The 18071-nt window shown below is 46.9% G+C and overlaps 1 protein-coding gene across 1 annotated transcript in view; it reads left to right on the forward strand.

Annotated features, from left to right (window-relative positions):
* The window catches only part of GRIK3 (glutamate ionotropic receptor kainate type subunit 3), a 105146-nt gene that overhangs the window by 26233 nt on the left and 60842 nt on the right, over positions 1–18071 (forward strand). The gene's annotated exons all lie outside the window — the stretch shown is intronic.

An 18071-nucleotide genomic window follows, 5' to 3' on the forward strand; every position in this document is an offset into this window, starting at 1 on the left:
CCCATTTTGGGCAGACACAACAATTCCTCTCCAGGCCTGGCAATCAAGGACCCCTCACTGCCTCAGGCCCCGAGAGATGGAAACAAAAGTGAGTTGGGGGGGAGCAAACTTGGGGTAAATGACTTCATTAGCTGAAGCTGTAATTGGAAGATGAACCCCCAAAATGCAAATGAACCAAACTTATAAAAGTGTGAAAATCTGTGACCTGACATCCATTTTGGGTGTAGCCCCTTGGGCTGCCCAAAATGTACCTGAAGGCCCTTCAATAAATATAACTGCTTTTTATTCCCTTGATTTTGTCTGGCCTCTGTTTTTAGGTAGTCCCAATAAAGCATCACCAAACAGGGCGAGAACCCAACAAAACAGGCTCGACACATCCAGGCCTGGTGTGGGATGGGGGTGACAGTGGCTCCCACAGGCACACGCCTCAGCACAGAGTTATTCTCAGGCAGCATTTCTAGAGGCTTGTCAATAATTACTCTGAGGGGAAATAAAGTTTTTCTCATTCTTTCTTCCACATTTCCTGTATCTGTAGTGTAACAACACTGTCATTCCTTCGTGTTTCTTAATAATTTCACTACATTCTTGATGTGAGGGAAGAAGAGAAAACAACTTCCCCGGAACATCCCAGAGGAGCATTACTCTGAGTCACATCTCTCACAAGAAACACTGTTGTGCTCTACCAAGGCAGAACCAGATGAACTTCAGGCTCCTTGTGCTCAGTAATGATTTCCCAAGAGCTCAAAAAGCAGTAGAAACAGGGCGAGGAGCTTTTGGGCTGTTTGGGCTTTTTGGGCTTTGGGCTTTTGGCCTTGCTGCCTCAGCCCTGGCCCTGGCTGCAGCATTAAGTGATGCAAGATAAATAATTATACTTAATGCTGCACATCACATTTTAAAAGAAAGGGCATAATACTGTGAGATGATCTGTAACAGAAACAATCCCTTATTCCTGGATATAGCTTCCAGTGAAGGCATGAAATTTGCTCACCAGGAAGGGAACTGATGGAGGCAACTGGAGCTCTTCTCCAGTCTGGGTTTGCTGAGGCTCTGGGGGGAACTGGGGCGGGAGGTCTTGCAATTTGCTTGAGAACAGCTATAAAATGGCATTTTTTAGCTGAGGACTGGCTTTGGAAAAGGGCTTGATGGCAAATGGAACAAAAGCACATGGCCAAAGGGAGTCTGGGTGTGCTGGGTGGGAGTTCAAGATGTGTTAAGGGACTGCAACTTCAGAGGGAAAAACACATCCTGACACCAAAACACTCATTAAATTTTACTTCTGGCTCTTTAAAGGAAATCTATTATTTATTTCTGTTCAGATATATTTAATAATTAGCTGAAGAGAAAGCTAGCAGCAGATGGAGACATTCCTGGGGACAATTTGAGTGCTGAATGTTTCATGATGTACAAATGTAACTCGCAGCCCTTTGCTTCAGACAGAAGGGGGTTTGCAGGAAATGTGGGAGGTGGCAATATTTTTTTTTTTAATGCTGTGTGTTTAGCAAATAAATTGTACTTTATTAAAAACACAAATTTTTAAGTCTTCCTGCGGAGTGTGTTAAAATCCATGTTAACATCTTCATGTTTTACACCAGATGAAAGCAGATCATTCCCGTGAATGAAAATGCTGCTAATCCCTGGGTAATGCAGACAAAATCCAGAGTGCAGCTGTGAGTGGGTTTGCCTATGACAGCAGCACTTCCTCCTCTCAGGAAATCCCTGCAATTTCAGGAGAGTTGGCACTTCTGCTAATTTTAAACTCGAAGCTCTTAATATTTTGTATTCAAATGAAGACCCCTGGTGGGGTGGTCTTTGCTCCAGGCTGGACTCATCATTCCTGCACATAAAATATAATTCCAGTATTTTTTTAATTAGAAGAGGGTGGACCTTGCACAATTAAGTCTCAGTAAAGATGTATGAATGGCCCCCAAACCTAGAAAAAACCCACTATTTTCAGTCCATTGCTTCAGAGTTACTGGGGAATGATGTGAAGAGGGAGCTCAGCCTCCTGCAAACTCCCCTTGCACTTTTTCATGAAAATACATGCTTTCTCCCTCGAAATTTAACAGACTTTCCTCCCTCCCCTGCAGCATTAAAAATCCCCTCAAATCCGAATTTTTAAAGTTTGAATTCTGTCAATATTTTAGACATACTTTGCCAAACCCACCGATGGTCTGTAACTGCAGAGGGTACAAACGCTCCAGGACCTCTGAGCCCTCCCAGAAGCACCACAGCTGGGAGAGGAGAGGAGAGCAGGGCTGGGGATGCTGGGCATTCCAGCAGGAGCTGTCTGTGCTGGGAGCAGGGTCTCTGGTCCCTGGCTGCAGACAGACTCCCTGGGTGGCACCAATGCCTTAAAATTTTAGCTTATTTTTCAAATCCTCTCCTGCATTAGTGCATGATTCTTAACTCCATATAGAGTTCGTTACTGTCTTCACTTTTTCATCAGACAGAACAATCCCTCTGGGCTTGAGATCCACGGACACCCTACAGCCTCAGGCCCCCAAAAGTATAAGCAAAAGTGAATTTTGAATTTTGCTTATACTGGGGGTATTTGACTGCATTACCTGAATCTGTAATTGGAGGATTAACCCTTCATATGTAAATGGACCAAATTTATATCTGTATGAAAAACTCGTGACCATTGTCCAGCTTGGGTGTAGCCCCTTGGGGAGGCTTTGTCTGCCCTAAATGTACCTGAAGGCCCTTCATTAAATATATAAATATATAAATATATATATATAAATATATAAATATATAAATATATAAATATATAAATATATAAATATATAAATATATAAGTATATAAAAATTACATAAATATAAATATATAATATATAAAAATATATATTATATAATATATAAATTATATAAATCTATAAAACTATATAAATATATAATTATATAAATATATAATTACAAAAATATATTTATATATGTATATATCAATATATCAGTATATAAATATCTACAGATATAAAAATATTTTTATATCTGATATAAATAAATATATAAAATTTAATATTTATTTAATATAAAATTTTATGTATTATATAAATGTATTTTTATACATTTATATATTTTATATAATTTATATTTTTTTAATTTATAAAAATATATAAATTAATATATAAATATATCCTCTTTTACTCCTTTAACTTTGTCTGGCCTCTGTTTCCAGGTAAGCCCCAAAAAAGCATCAGCACCATCCTTTCCCCACCTCATGGCAGCATTGGCCGGCCTACCCAGGGCACAGCACTGCCACGTGCCACGCTGGCTGGGGATGAGTTGGTGCCCTCAGCACTGAGAACATCCCAGAATGTGGGCACCGGGAAGTTGTATCGATGCTGGATGCTCTGCACAGCACACTTGGCTGCCCCCATATATACTGGGTAATAAATACCCCCTTGGTAGGAGGAGATGGTATTTCATTGCAAAAGTAAAAAATAATAACGAGGGAAAGTGCTATCTCAGCTTGCTGCATAAACAGCTCAAATAAGCAATATGCAGGCATATCATTTGGAACCCAGATTAATAATTTCTGTTCTGAGTGGTGGTAGCTGGCCTGATTTATTGTGGTGATGGTGTTACGGCCTCAGACTTTATTGTCCTTTAAATTATACTGCAGTCTATACAGGAGGCAGACAGGGATCTAAATCAAGTGTTATTGCCTGTAAATTTGGAAACAAATAGTAGTTTTCCCCCCTTTAAATCACTGAGTTTGTGTGTTTTATAAGGTGAATGTTACGACTTTTTATGGGACCGAAGTTTTCGTTTCCCCACTTCCCTCTCCCAGAGCACGGAGCCCATCCTGGCCCTGGGGGATTCACAGCCACTGCAGCTCTGCCTCCTCTCCATTTCCCTGCAGGGCTCTGAGAGGGGCTCAGATCTGCACCTTTGGGCTTTCTGCTCAGGGAGGGGATTTTCATCCAGCCCAAAGCCCCGTGCCTATGGTGGGGTGGCCAGTAGCGTGTTCACTGCAGCTCTCCTGCTGGCAGGCGGCAGGGAACCATCCTCAGCACCCACGTACACAAATATCAACACTGATTTTGCAGAAAGCACACCCACTGTGGGTGGGTGGGTGGCACGATGGGCTCCAGGTGCCTGGGGATGGGGCAGCCCAGTCAGGAGGTAACTGGGAAGTAACTGGGCAAAGCTGAGCCCCCTTGAGCTGTCGGACCATGTCACCCTTGCGCCAAGAATGACACAAGAACAGACGTGTGGGAACCCAGGACACCCCTCGGGCTGCCCTGGCTGTCTCGAGACCCTGGCAGGGGGCTTGGAGACCTTGGCACAAAGGTCTCATCAAAAACACCTGTGGCTTCGATTTTAGCCCGTGGAAAAAACTGCCAGCTCTGTATGAGGAATTACAAGCCACAAGGGTTTGAGTAGTGTGGTAGGTGAATTGACAAAGGGTGAAAAGGTAGAATTTTGGGGCTTTTTAGAATAGAGTTCAAGGGGACAAGATAGAGAGATTTAAGCATGTCCTAACCTTCTTCTCCTCTTCTTACCCTCCATGTCTTAGTATGATGGTGACACTTTTCTATTGGTTTAAGGTAGAGACACACAGTCTAACATAAATAATAAACATTAGCACATTATTGCAAACATAGTACACATAGTTTTTAATAGAAAATATAAACAATGCCCTAAAAAGCAAACAAAATGCCATAGACAGCTTGCTAAACAAAGCTCAACAAGTCAAAGAAGGAATGTTATAAATAAGAAAAAATAAACAATCTTAAGAAGCCGGCCCTACACATTCAAACTTCTTCTTTAACTACACAAGCTAAAACCCAAAAACTTTTACATTCTCGAAGTCAACTCAACACCCAGACCCCAAAACAGACGAGAGCCCGAATTGCAAGAGGAGAAAAAGAAGCTTTAATACAAAGGATTCTCCAGCTTATATAGACCGATGTGATACATTCTGCTTCATTGGCTAGTTAATAAAAACATTTTTCTCACACACTGTCCTTGAGAGGAACAGAAAAACAAAGTGGAAAACACCACCTGCAGATTGTTCAGACTAACAAGTTATCACATTCCTACAGCTCCCTAAAAATTCTCCCAAGCCACTGTGAGGAACGATTGCCGTTTCTCTCTCCCTGACCAGGCTGGCATCCACAGGACCACAATTCACTCACAGGCACTGCTGGCTGCTCGTGGTTTTGTCACCTCACACCTGGATGATGGATCAGACTGTTTCTGTGGTCCTGCTCTGTGCATTCACAGTGTCCCTGTCTGTTTGCTCCCTGGGAGCACGGAGCAGAGGCACAGGGAAAGGCAGGGACCCCCGTGGCAGAGCCACCACAGAGATGTCCCTACCTCCAGCCACAGGGACAGGGACAGCGAGAGGCTCTGACAGCAAAGGACCCTGTCCCAGAGGGGCTCTACAAACCCAGGCAAAAGGCAGCCATGGCTGTGAAGAGCTGCTGGGGCTGTAAATAGCTGAGAGAAAGAAAGGAGAGACAGGGAACGAGAGGGAGGCGGGGGGAGCCTTGTGATGCAGATGGAGGGAAGAGTGGCTGGAGTGTGGTTACCAAGGGACAGCATATGGCACATCACAAATCCCTCCTTCTTCAGGCTTCCCAAAGCACAGCACGGCAGCTCTCAGTTCGGCACAGAGGGAACTGGGCAGATCCCTCCTCACTCACGCAGGGACTGAGGGCCCTCTGCTCTGTCCTACGTGGCAGGAGCCTTGGACAGCTACAGGAACAGGCAGGGCAGGGACACTCAGAGTCCCCAGCCTGTGGCTGGAGCCATGGACAGAGGATTCAGAGCATTTTCACACATCAGTTCTGGCTCTGATGCTGCTTGCAGACCTGGTGATGATGTATTGGCCTGGCCTCCTCTCAGGCAAGAAGAAAAATGGGGTAGGCAAAATGTTTCTGTATCTGCAGGCTTGGAACAAATCGCTTTTATGTCACCTGAGCAGCTGTAGCCATTAGGGAATCCTGGTGGCCTGAAAGAGCTGCTAAAGGAAACCTTCCCGAGCTCCTGTGACACCTTGGTGGAGATGCTGGGTGTGACCATGGGCTGGCCTGAGTGTTGAGGACCCTGTGGCCATCCTGGAAGGTCACTGCCAGGCACTGGCACTGCTGGGGCAGGAGACAAGAGGGGAATCCTCCCTTTCCCAGTGCTCTGGTTTCATTTACAGATTTGTAGTAATGCCTCTCCTGTTCAGCACAGCATAAGCCATGTAAATAAACACGAGAAAAGACTTTACTTTCACATCTGCATATTTTAGTTGAGCAAAGGTCTGAGTTACACAGGGAATGAAATGGCCTTAAGCTGCAAAATCCCGCTCAGTGACCCTTCCTGATCTCTTCAGCGCTCAGTGCCCTCATGGAGGAGAAACTGTACCGTAACAAGTTAAGTTCCTGAGATTTCTCCTGGTATTCATTGCTGCTGCCATGCTTTCAGGCCATTCAGCAGCTTGCACCCATGCTGTGCTTTAGCTGAGAGGCAGCTCTGGAGAGCTGAGCAGCCCCCGTGAGCTGAGCCACATGCAGAGGCAGCACAGGCAGTTGGCCTACAGTTCCCTGTGTTCTGAAGTGGAGATCAGTACTCAAGAGCTGCAAGAAAGGTGTAAGATGCCACCTTTCCAAGGTGTCAGTGTCCTAAAAACAATGCTGAGAGGCCCCAGCCTTGGATATGGCAGCCTGTGCCTCACCTCCCCTCATCTGCCTCTTTGTTCAGGCTCTCAGAACGACGACACAGAGGCTGTCAAGGCTGAACTTGAGATGACAGCCAAGTTTGGAGCCCCTGCTTTTTGAGTGGGTTCATAAATTCAGCATCACATGGTTTACTTTTTCCTTTTGAGATCTATAAAAAGCAGAGTGTATCGTGCCCAAGCAGGGCTTTGGCACCAGAACGGTGCCATTGTGAGAGCAATCTCCCCTGGCTCCTGTTTTTAAACACCCTCCTGGAGTCCCTCTGCCCACGTTCTGGTGAAAGCACTCCACAGCTTAACAGGTTTGACATTTTCATTTCTGTTTTCCTTGAAATCCTTAACATCATCTGATTGAGCATTACAGCCTGTTTGCATCCTGTTGCCTGTGAATATCTATCACAAGCCCTCACACTGGAAGCACGAGGCGTGATGCTGTGACAGAGATGTCCTGATGAAGTGAAAGATGGCAGATGAGCTGCTGCAGCCCCTCTCCGAGCTGTGCTCTCCTCACAGACCATTCTCTAGATCATTTGCTCTCTGGCTAATGGCTCCTGGCAGGTAGCACAAGAGCCTGTTTTTATTTCATGAGCGCTCCAAGGATGCTGCCAGGGCTCCTGGGCTCTGATCTGCCAGGAACACAACTTTGCACTTTTCTTCCATCAGCTGCTGCTGCAAGGGCGTTACAGACCCTGTGCTGCTCAGTGTTACCCCTCAGCATCTCATTCGTGGGTACAAGCAGTCGTGGAGGGAAATGCAGCCTCATCTGGAGTTGTCAGGAGATGGAGCCCATGCCAGGCAGCCTCTCTGCTGGGAGCTTCTGACTAAAGAGCTGCTGTTCTGTTATTAATACCCCACACATCTACATATTCAGGCATTAGCAACCTGCTCCTCAGAGCTCTTCCCTGGTCTTGTCCCACAGCTCTGGAACATGCTGTTCCACAAGAGCCTGTGGATGTAACAGACCCAGCTGTGGGGTGAGGGGAGCTCAGTGCCTCGTGCCACTGGAGGTGGCAGCCACAGCACTGCTCCTGCACCTCCCCAAACCAAAATCTGCCCACAGGGACTGCCAGGGTGGGGGCCAAAGCAGCACCCAGGTGCCTTCAGAGCTGCACCTTGTACCCCAGCCCTCACCTCCCCCACAAATCCTGTTCTGCTCCCCCTCTGCCCTCGGCTTCAGCAAATCCATCCCAGACAAAGCCAAGGCTACAGAGCTCCTGGCAAGCAAGAAGCTTTTCCAAGCCCCATTATGTGTTCAAAGGTGCTGGACATCAGAAGGACTGCATGTCCCTGTCATTGCATAGCAACGAATCCTGCCAAAATTATGATGATGATTGCCACAATTTCAGAGCTCTGGCTGTTCCCCCTGGAACAGCAGCACAGCAGAGGAGCAAACAGACCACACTGTGCCACCAAGGACAGGTCAGTGCTCCCTTCATGGGACGTCTGGTCTGTGTGCCAACACAACTGAGGGATCCATTCACCTTTGATCCCTGTTTGAACTTCTCATCTTGTGAGCAGAGATTCAGATCTGGCTGTTCTGCCAGCCTTTGCCCTGGTGGCACGCTGTGCCCTCAGCACAGGGGTTTGTACATGGGCAGCCCCAGCAGGGATGGCACCTCAACAGCTGCACTCCCTTTTTCTTCCATTTACTTGGGGGTCCAAAGCATGGCAGGGTTCAAAGGACCCCCAGTGTCACAGCAGCACGCTATCATCTCTGGGAGCATGATTATAGCCAGGACTGAAAATTGCACAAAATACCTCCCCAATGATGAAGATTGCAGGGAGACTGGAAAATTACCTTTTTCATTATGTCTTAAAAACACTGCAATCTCAGCCTGTGTCTGAGATTCCAGGAACTGGTGTGTTGTTCAGAACAGCACTGCTGGAGTGGGCTTGCAGAGAGCAAAGCAAATGGAGCCTTCTCTCAGCCAGGTACATCAGGACCCCTGTGACCGCTGTTTTTAAATCCCAATACTCTGAATTTTCCGTGGTTGTTGAAAGCTTTCTGCAGCTCCCACTAAACGGCAAGAAATGCTGGAGGAGGTTTAAAAGAGGAGAAATTGGAGCCCAATGCTTTTGCAGGCTCTCAGAGGTGTTCCACTGCCCTGGGCTAAACCAGGACTGGGGCTGGAGAGGACCCAGGAGAAAGGACTCCGCTGGAGACAGCACAGGGAAGAGTCTCACAGCAGGGTCTGTGTCCCCTCCAGGCTGCAGAGACCTGGGAATCCTGCAGAGTGGTGGGATCGTGCAGCAGTTCCTGCAGCAGTGCAGATGAAAGGAATTCCCATTTGCAAAAACCATCTTGTGCCAAATGGCAGGAGGACACACACTGAGGTGGGAGCACTGTGCTGCCAGCCCATGGGTGCTCCGTGCACTGTCCCTGTTCCCCTGAGTCAGGATCTGGCAGCAGCTCTGCCAGCTGTCTCTCCCCATCCACAGGTTGATGCCTTAGGATTTCAGCTTTTCTATTTTCCATCTATTTGTAACCCTGCAGTTCTTTAGTGTATAACTCCAAACTCCATATGCAGTGTGAGCTGCTGCTTCCCCATTTTGGGCAGACACAACAATTCCTCTCCAGGCCTGGCAATCAAGGACCCCTCACTGCCTCAGGCCCTGAGAGATGGAAACAAAAGTGAGTTGTGGGGAGCAAACTTGGGGTAAATGACTTCATTAGCTGAAGCCGTAATTTGAAGATGAACCCCCAATATGCAAATGAACCAAACTTATAAAAGTGTGAAAATCTGTGACCTGTGGTCCGAGTGCAGCCCCTGGGGGGCTTTGTCTGCCCTAAATGTACCTGAAGGCCCTTCAATAAATATAACTGCTTTTTATTGCCTTAATTTTGTCTGGCCTCTGTTTTTAGGTAGCCCCAAAAAAGGCACCAAGGGCTGCCTGCTCCATGGGCACGGGGCAAATGTGCTCTGTGGGCTCCGTCCAGGCACAGGCAGAGCACGGAGGTGGGTTGATCAGACACCCTGAGCATGGACAGGGCTCAATCCCTGTCTGCCTAAAGGAAGAACCTGCTCAAAACTGTGTGGATAAGGTGCTTTAGAGCCACAGAGACAACGACTTCTTTGTGGCAGCCAAGGAGCTCTCTCTACCACCCTGAAATGCATTTGGGCTCTGGGGTGAGGGATGGGGCACACCAGGAAAAGACTTTGCCTTCAGGGAATTGGAAACCTTCTTCCTTGCAGTGCAGCACCCAGATTCTCTCGTTTAAACATCACAGGGTCTCCAGGGGCTGAGGTGCAGCTCATCAAGCTGGGGAATCTTTCTAAGTAACTTCCTGGTCCTGCACAGCTGCTCACACAGCACTGGCAGCACAGCCCTGGCCAGCATCTCCCAGACACTGCAGCCCCCAGCCCCAGGAATGTACCAGAATATGGGGATAAATTTTATTCAGCAAATCAGAGAGGAAGAGAGCTTTGGCTGGGAGCCCACCCTGGCTCATGGCTGAATGGGAGCCAGCAATGAAATTAAAAGGCTGAAACAAACCACAAAAAGCATTGTCGAGGAAAAGGAAAAGTAGCAAATTGGTAACAATAATGATAAATGAGAAGTAAAAAATTGATAAGAAAATCTAAAGGCATCCTGATAGAATATCCATGGTCAACAAGGCACAGGAGAATAGGTGAAACCCTGTGAAACTCTATTGAACTGACAGGACATTATTAGGGGAATATGATGTATTTGTTGTTACCAGTGCAGTGGCAACCAGAAGAATATTCAAACAGATTTCTTGATCTTTACATGGAAAGAAAAGTGGCATCTAGTGCCACTGAGGGAAACTGAAGTGCATTTCTCCCTGTGGGTATTGGAGAGAGAGCCCAGACTGTGGTTTTAAGGAGAAACTAAAAACCCAGCAGCTGCCCCGAGGCCTGGGAGATGGCCTGGAGCAGCTCTGGGTGCAAGGGCTGATTCCAACAAAATGCGTAAGATCCAGGGAGCTCAAGGAGTTGAGAGAGAGTGGTGTGAGGGAGAGGAGAGCAGGAGGAACCCGTTAATGTAGGTTTGGCAGAGCTGACAGGAAAGTCAATTACCGAAGCATTTAGCAGTAGTGTAATGCTGCTGCACACATTTCCATGGAAAACAGTTGTCAAATAAATCTGACTTTGCTCTCTGATGAGGTTTGGGATTCGGGTGATACAGCCTCTCTTATCCAGTGCTGGAGTTCAGAGTTAGAATGAGCCTGGCACAGGCGAGTGGCATAAATTAGTGTGAGGAGCTGTTTGGGAGGATGGGGAAAGGCACAGAAACTGGTGAGGTGCCTCTGGAGGGGCCTGCATGGCCGAGCCAGGGGTCTGAAGGGGCACATTGGCATTTCTTGTTTTCCTGTCTAATTTTAGGGAAAAAAAAAAAAAAAAAAATCACTGTACCACTATCTCCGAACCCTCCTTAGAAATGACATCACCTCAGAGCAGTCCAGGTGGAGGGCTCACACAATTCTGGGAGCAAGGGGTGATGTCTCTGGTTTCTAGAGTGGGAAGAAAGTGCCAGCATCACCCATGGCTTTGATCACCAGAACAATAAATTGTATTCTGGCAGAAAAGGCACCAAGGGCTATTTCTTCTCCACTTTATGTGGTTTAATCATTCTTCCCCCCACCCCAACCATTCCCATTGCTGGGAAGTAACACATCCTGTGTGTCCCTGCACCAAGAACTCCAAACAATGAGCCGTCTTTGGAGGACTGTGAACAAAACACAGCACATTTGTGAGGCACTTACTAGTGCTGCTATAAAAAGCAATTCCCATGAAGTGTGCTAGTGTGGCACAGCTGCTTGGGTCACCACTGGTGCTCCAGACACACTTCCTCTGCCTGAATCAATTTTTGGTGTCATTTTTAGCATGCAGTGAATCTTATTTCTTGCAACAGTATAACAGTAGGGCACTAAATAATCACATTAGGGGAGGTGAGAACAGACGCATCTTGTTTTTGAAAACATTATTTCCAATTGAATCAGCCCGGCGAATTCATGCTCAGATATTCTGTGCTGTAGGGACACTTAATAATAAAAGTTCCTTTCACTTGCTTTTCCGAGGCACAAATCTAATACATGACTGTCAAACTCTGGTCACTATTGAATTTATGCTGGCTTTTTTCCTGGCTATCAAAAGCAACAAAGTGGCCCAACTTGAGTAAATCATGGCTGTTCAGAGGAGCTGGAGTTTCCCTCTCAGCCAGCACAGCCATGCACATCTGCACATCATTTAGAAGGCTTCAGTTTGGTTTATAGAAATCAAACTCTGTCAGGCCAAGGACAAGAACCCAGGAGATGGTTGCTGCTGACCTCCCAAGGGATGATGTCCTGGCTGGAGGCAGAATGACCAGGGGTGGCTCTGGGCTGGGCAGCACTGAGCGGGACCTGGCTCTGCTCACCACTGGGTTGCTGCTGGCTGGGACCAGTCTCAGGCCCTGCAGAGAGGGCAAAGTGGTTTTTCCTTCTGTCAGAATGAAGTAAACACCACCCCCCTGGCTGAAGGCACAAGTCTCAGACTAACAGGCATAAAAAGCCTCTTTTAGAAGAGTTTCTGAAGACGTGGCATTTGAAGTTGGCATCTCCGATTAGTCCCGTGGCAGCTGAGCACCTGTGATTACGTGCTTTCATTAGATTTTTGTGTTAATTGAAAATGCTTTTGAAAGCCATGGAGTGCTGTTGTGCCGCAGCCCCAGTGACCTCAGCGAGGTCTGAAAAAAGGAGCTCTTTCCTTTGAAGCACCCAGGGAAGAGAAGTCTGGCGCCAAGATGCTCAGAAAATTTGTTCTATTATTATTTTAGAAGCAGAACAAACAGATTTGGCACCAGCAGCAGAGAGCCTGGCCTCGGTCAGTGTTTCTTGCCTGGGCTTTTTCCATTCCCACAGGATCCTGCACAGGCGTCTCCCAGCACTGCCAAATGCTGAGGGGCTCCAGGTACCCAGAGAGGCACTCAGTTCAGGACAAGTTCTCACTGGAGCTGAAAGGACTTTAGAAAGGAGATTTCCTCCCTCGTTTTCCCTGGCTGGAGAACTGCAATGAGTCTAGCTTGCTGAGAGTGATTCAAGCCTGGGTTTTACCCTATCAAACACCTGCATTTCCTTCTTATTTAGCTTGATCCATCCGAAAAGAACTCAACAAAGACATGGGGTTTCATGCAGAAATCATACAATTTTGCTCTGATGGGAGGCAAATACAGAGTAATTTGGGCTGAGTTTTCCTTTAAGTTTCTTTGGAAATGAATCCTGAAATGGCAAGGAGCATGAGGGAAATTGCTCCTCTGTATCCCTGGGAGCTGTAATTGCTGAGTACTGCAGAGCTCCACCAAATCCCCTTATTCAGGACACACTCTTGCAACACTGGCAGATGGGACAGGGCTGAGATCTGAGAATGTCACAAGCAGCACCGTGAGCAGGCAGGGGCTCTTTTCTATTCCACCATGTGCATAACAACCCTAGTGGGCACAACATTTTCAAATATTCTCAATGTAAAACTCTTTTTTTTTTTTTTAATGAATCTGCTTGCCGTGTATATGCTGTGCAGATAGATAAGGGATAATGTGTTCAACACAAGGTAATAATTCTTCATCATGTGAGCTCCTATATTCACAGACAAAGTGCAGCTGAGCAAATTAAGTCTAGGCAGGCCCCAGAAATACCTATTTGGTCATCCAGTAGAGCAGAGAACATGCACTGGGCAACTTCTGAAGAGTTCAGCCTTCTGTAGGGGTTGGTGACCAGTCCTTCAGCACATTTCCATGCTGTCCAGCACAAAACTGACTCTGAGTCAGCACAATAAAGTTTCTCCTTCCTTAAGATGAGCCTGTGGTAGATACCCACACGACTTCTCCAGGTCAAGGCTGTGGTGGGATCTACATCTCTGATAGGGTTGGGAAGCAAAGCTCCTCTGGCCTTTGGTCTCTGCTGACTGCACTGTCCTGGGGCACAAGGTCACTCGAACACACCACACACAGCATACATCTGCAGGGCATTTTAAAGAATGCACTTTAAAAATGAAGACACAAAAGTGCCTGTAAATCTAAGACACCCCGCACCACGAACGTGTTGGTGGAGTTTGAGAACAGGCTCGACAAATAATGGAGCATCTGTTTGCAAAAAGCAGACAAAGGGAATAATCAGGCCTGCGCTTATTTTTATATCATAATTCACTGCTGGAGTGTGAGTGTCTGTGGCTGGACTCCTGATAAGCAGCAGCGAGGCAGGACGTGGTGACCAGCTGGTGCTGCTGGCACGGCTGCCTGCACTGCAGCAGGGCTGGAGTCTGGCAGGACGGAGGAGGACAGGAGGGGAAACCACAGCAATTCCATGGGAGAGGAGGGAAGGGGCAGGCACTGAGCCACAGCCCCAGAGCACAAATGGTGTCACTGTGGCACTCCATGGGTGGTGGTGGACCCCACACTGCTGCACCCCACACTGTTGCACGCCACACTGCTGTACCACATGATGCCATGATGATTTTTTGCCTTTTCTATAATACACCTTTGATTAATTTTAGTTACATGCCCTTAACATGCATATTTGTAATTCCTTAAGTCTAATAACATAGTCCTAATATTCTCTTAGGCCAGGAGACCATACATCCTAAAGGCCTCGCAGCTGGAGGCTAGAAAGCCCTGTGCTGTCTTGAAAAACCAAGGTCCCCTCTAAAATACATCCCATAAACCAGGATTAGGCCCATCCAGGGAGGAATATTTGGAAATAGGAGGATGTCACACTATTCATTCAAGCCTCTCATTGAGGCATCTTCGTTAGATATGCTAATTTGCAAGGTCTATACAATTACATATGCAATCTATCATGTGCGTGCATTTCAGCACACTCCACCTTGGCAAAGTCGTGCACCATAAAGATCCTTATTAAATACTAAGATAAAAACCCTGTATCCCTTAACTGTGTCTGGCTCCTAATTTTAGGACCAAGGAAAAGGTACCACCCACACTGCTGTACCCCACACTGGGGCTGCTGTGCCAAGGCTCACAGCCCCTCCACACTGAGGGCACACAGGAAACCAAAGAGCCAGAAAAGCAAAGTACTGCCAGAGAGAAGAAAATCAACCCAAATGTAAGTGACGAGTGTTGTTTGAACAGGAAACAGTGTCTTGCTGAACTCTGCACATAAAATGAGTGGAGAGAGTGGAAAATGTCTGAAGCAATTTGCAGGAGTTTATTGAATCCCCACAGGGAGCTCCAGATGGTTTGTGTGGCCAGTGTGGCTTTTGTTGCTCATGCAAAAGCTGCCCTGAGTTTTTGGGAGCATTTGTGATGGCAACAGTGTTTGCTTTCCTCTCTCCCTCCCCGCACTGACAGGGGGATTCTCTCCCCACTGAAGGCCCAGAGGGGCCCCTCTGTCCTCCCCACTGTCACCACCAGCACTGGACAAGAGGGACATGTTGTCCCTGTGCAGCACATTGGTGTTCCTCCCCCTTTTCATGTTATTTGGGAGTTAGAGGCTATTCCTCAGACCTGCACTTCTGTTTTTTATGATGCTTAAAGATGGTTTTGTGGGCTCTGTAATGAGACAATCTGTTGTCATCAGGCTGTTCCAATGGGTTTGTAGGCACGATAATGCTCTGGCACAGCATTTCCCTGGGGGATGAGATCCACAGGGCTGCTCCTGATTCCTGTTACAGCTTCCTGTGACAACAGCAGGTACAAGCCTCCACCCTGTCCCCCACGAGTTTAAAGGCATCAGGTTTAAACCTACAAGATTCCCACACAGTCCTGTCAGGTACAGTACAGCCATCCTCTTCTGGTTTGGAGGCAAAACCAGTGACAGACTCCAAGTCAGAAATACTAATTTTTAGAAAATGGGAAAAGAAACAAAATCCATGCAATAATACAAAAGGAAAACCACTGACAGAGTCAGAATACAACCTGCCCAGCATGCTGGTAGCAGTCCAAATTCGATTGGCTGCAGCCCTCCTGGAGCGGCAGATGCGGTTCTGTTGGAGCAGTGATCCTGTAGAAGGGTGCAGTCTTCCTCTGAAGGTCCAGTGGAAAACCCCAGCTGTTCCTCTGGGAATCCTGTGGAAAGGCTGAGTCTGGTGTCCCAAAAACCCAGATTATATCCAGGTAGGAATGCTTGGCTCCTCCCTCTGGGCGGAGCATCTCACAATGGGGTGTTCTAGTTCTTATCAGCCATGCAGTGACATTCAATAGCCCACTATCAACAGATGTCTCCCCGGAGGGAAGATTGGTTGTAGAAGAGATAAGGAAAAACTGCCCACTGAACAGAAGACAACTGCCATATGGATTGCAAATGGAGTACATCTTACCTTTCAATCTGGGACACATCCCCTGCAAACCCTTCCCTGGGCTCCACTTCTCTCCGCCTCAGGTTGGAGCAGCAGAGCCAGGCTTTCAGCTGGAGGAGAGCAAACGGCTTCCAGGACCAGGGGAGGCAGCAGCTCTGGGGCAGCCTGTGACTTTGCAAACCACATCCAAGGCAGGGAGAAGCCCTGAATCAATTATACGTCCAAGCTATTCTTTCCTTCCAGTTTCTGATCAGCCCCCGCCATATGCTGTGCTCTCACTGCATTCTACCTAAAGTAGGAAGAAAAGTATTTGAGGTTTGGGTTTTTTTCAGTCGTGCATTTTTAATTGAACTATAAATTCCACTTTGTTGTGTTCTAGAATGTTATTTTTATTTTCCAATAGAACTGTCTCTTCTTTGATGAGGGCAGAGATTTATTACCCAATTTCCAGCTTTATGTCTCCCCTTTGGTCTGTTTTTTAGCTGTTTCCTGGTTATACAGACAATCCCTTTTTCCCATCTTTTTATAGTTGAATTTCCTCAAGCCCTTGTTTCTGCACTACTCATTAATACCCACTTCTTTTACTCAGTCTCTTCAGGATTCATCCTGGATCCATCCACAGACTTACATTTCCATTTTATATCTTCTTGAGGATGTCTCTGAGCTTTCCATAATTAGACAAGATATTGTCATTGAGCAGTATGATGTTACAGTGATTTTATGGCCATGTTTATGCTCTGTCCCCCTGCCCAAACCCTGCACAGAATTACTGAAAGGCCATTGCATGTGTTTATTTTTATGCACCCATGGAGAACACCACATCACAACCTTCAGTCCAGCCTCTGGTTGTTGGTAGGTGAAGCCACAGCCTTTTGCCCAGAGCCCTGTCAGGAGGCTGAACGAGTAACTGCTGTCTTAACTGAGTTTGTGCAATGGAATGAAAATGGAGCCAAAGTTAATTTAAGCACAAATACCCTGTAACCTGCTAATTAAACCAACTTCCCGATGCTCTGCCCTAAAACACCTCCTCATTAATAGGCATGGGCAGCAGGGCAGCAGGGACACAAGTAGGACACAGCAGTGTCCTGGCAGAGGGCTCTCCTGGCTTGGACACTGCCAGCACAGCATGGGGCAGGCGTGGAGACCTTGAGTACCTGTCCTGCACACCTGGAGAGCTGAACTGCCCTGGGCACAGCCCTGCCTGGCCCCCAAGAGCCACAGCAAACCCCAGCCAGGCTGTTCCAATGGGTTTGTAGGCACGATAATGCTCTGGCACAGCATTTCCCTGGGGGATGAGATCCACAGGGCTGCTCCTGACTCCTGTTACAGCTTCCTGTGACAACACCAGGTACAAGCCTCCACCCTGTCCCCCACGAGTTTAAAGGCATCAGGTTTAAACCTACAGGATGTTGGGTGTTGGCCACGCTACAGCCAAAATACAGCCCAGGGCTGCTCTGGTGTGGTGAGGTGACTCCAAGGGACAATTCAGGTTTTAATTCCAAGCCCTGCACTGCCCACGGGGCTCAGTTTCTGACCTTTCTGCACACAATTGCCATGTTTATCTAAGCAAAGCCTTTTTTGCTTCTAAACTAAAGAACCAACCCATATCTTTCACTATTATTTCAGTCTATTTATACAAAGTATAGCTCTGTGCAGACTTGAAAGGTCACAGGAAAACCCAGGGAGTGAATTGGCCCCATCAGTTCTAATACTGCTTTGACATTGGGAAGATTCCTTGTGTTAATCCAGGAAAAGGCACAATTATTACTATCTGATTCCACTTCAAAAATGAAAATTTGCAGAAAGATTCAGAAGAGAGAAAAATCACCCCCCTTCCTCTGGAAAAGTGTTTCCATTGGGGGCGGGTGAGCAGCAGGAGGAGGAGAAAAGTTCAGAAAGGCATTTGTTTTTATCCCTTTAGCTCCACAGACAACCCCCATGTTCCTCTGTGACCTTTCACTTGCACTCGTCCTGCAGAGCCAGACCTTTGTGTATCTTTGTTTCAGCATTTCAAAGCAGGGATTATTTGAAGAACACCCAAGGAAAAAATAAGTTTCTAATATTCCTGCAATATACCCTGTAAGAATATGTTTCAAAATACACTTGAGCAAGATGAACAATCCCTGTTTTGATGAGTTCTGGGAGGGAAA

Source organism: Vidua chalybeata, chromosome 25, assembly GCF_026979565.1.
Source record: "Vidua chalybeata isolate OUT-0048 chromosome 25, bVidCha1 merged haplotype, whole genome shotgun sequence".
In the NCBI taxonomy this organism is placed as follows: domain Eukaryota; kingdom Metazoa; phylum Chordata; class Aves; order Passeriformes; family Viduidae; genus Vidua; species Vidua chalybeata.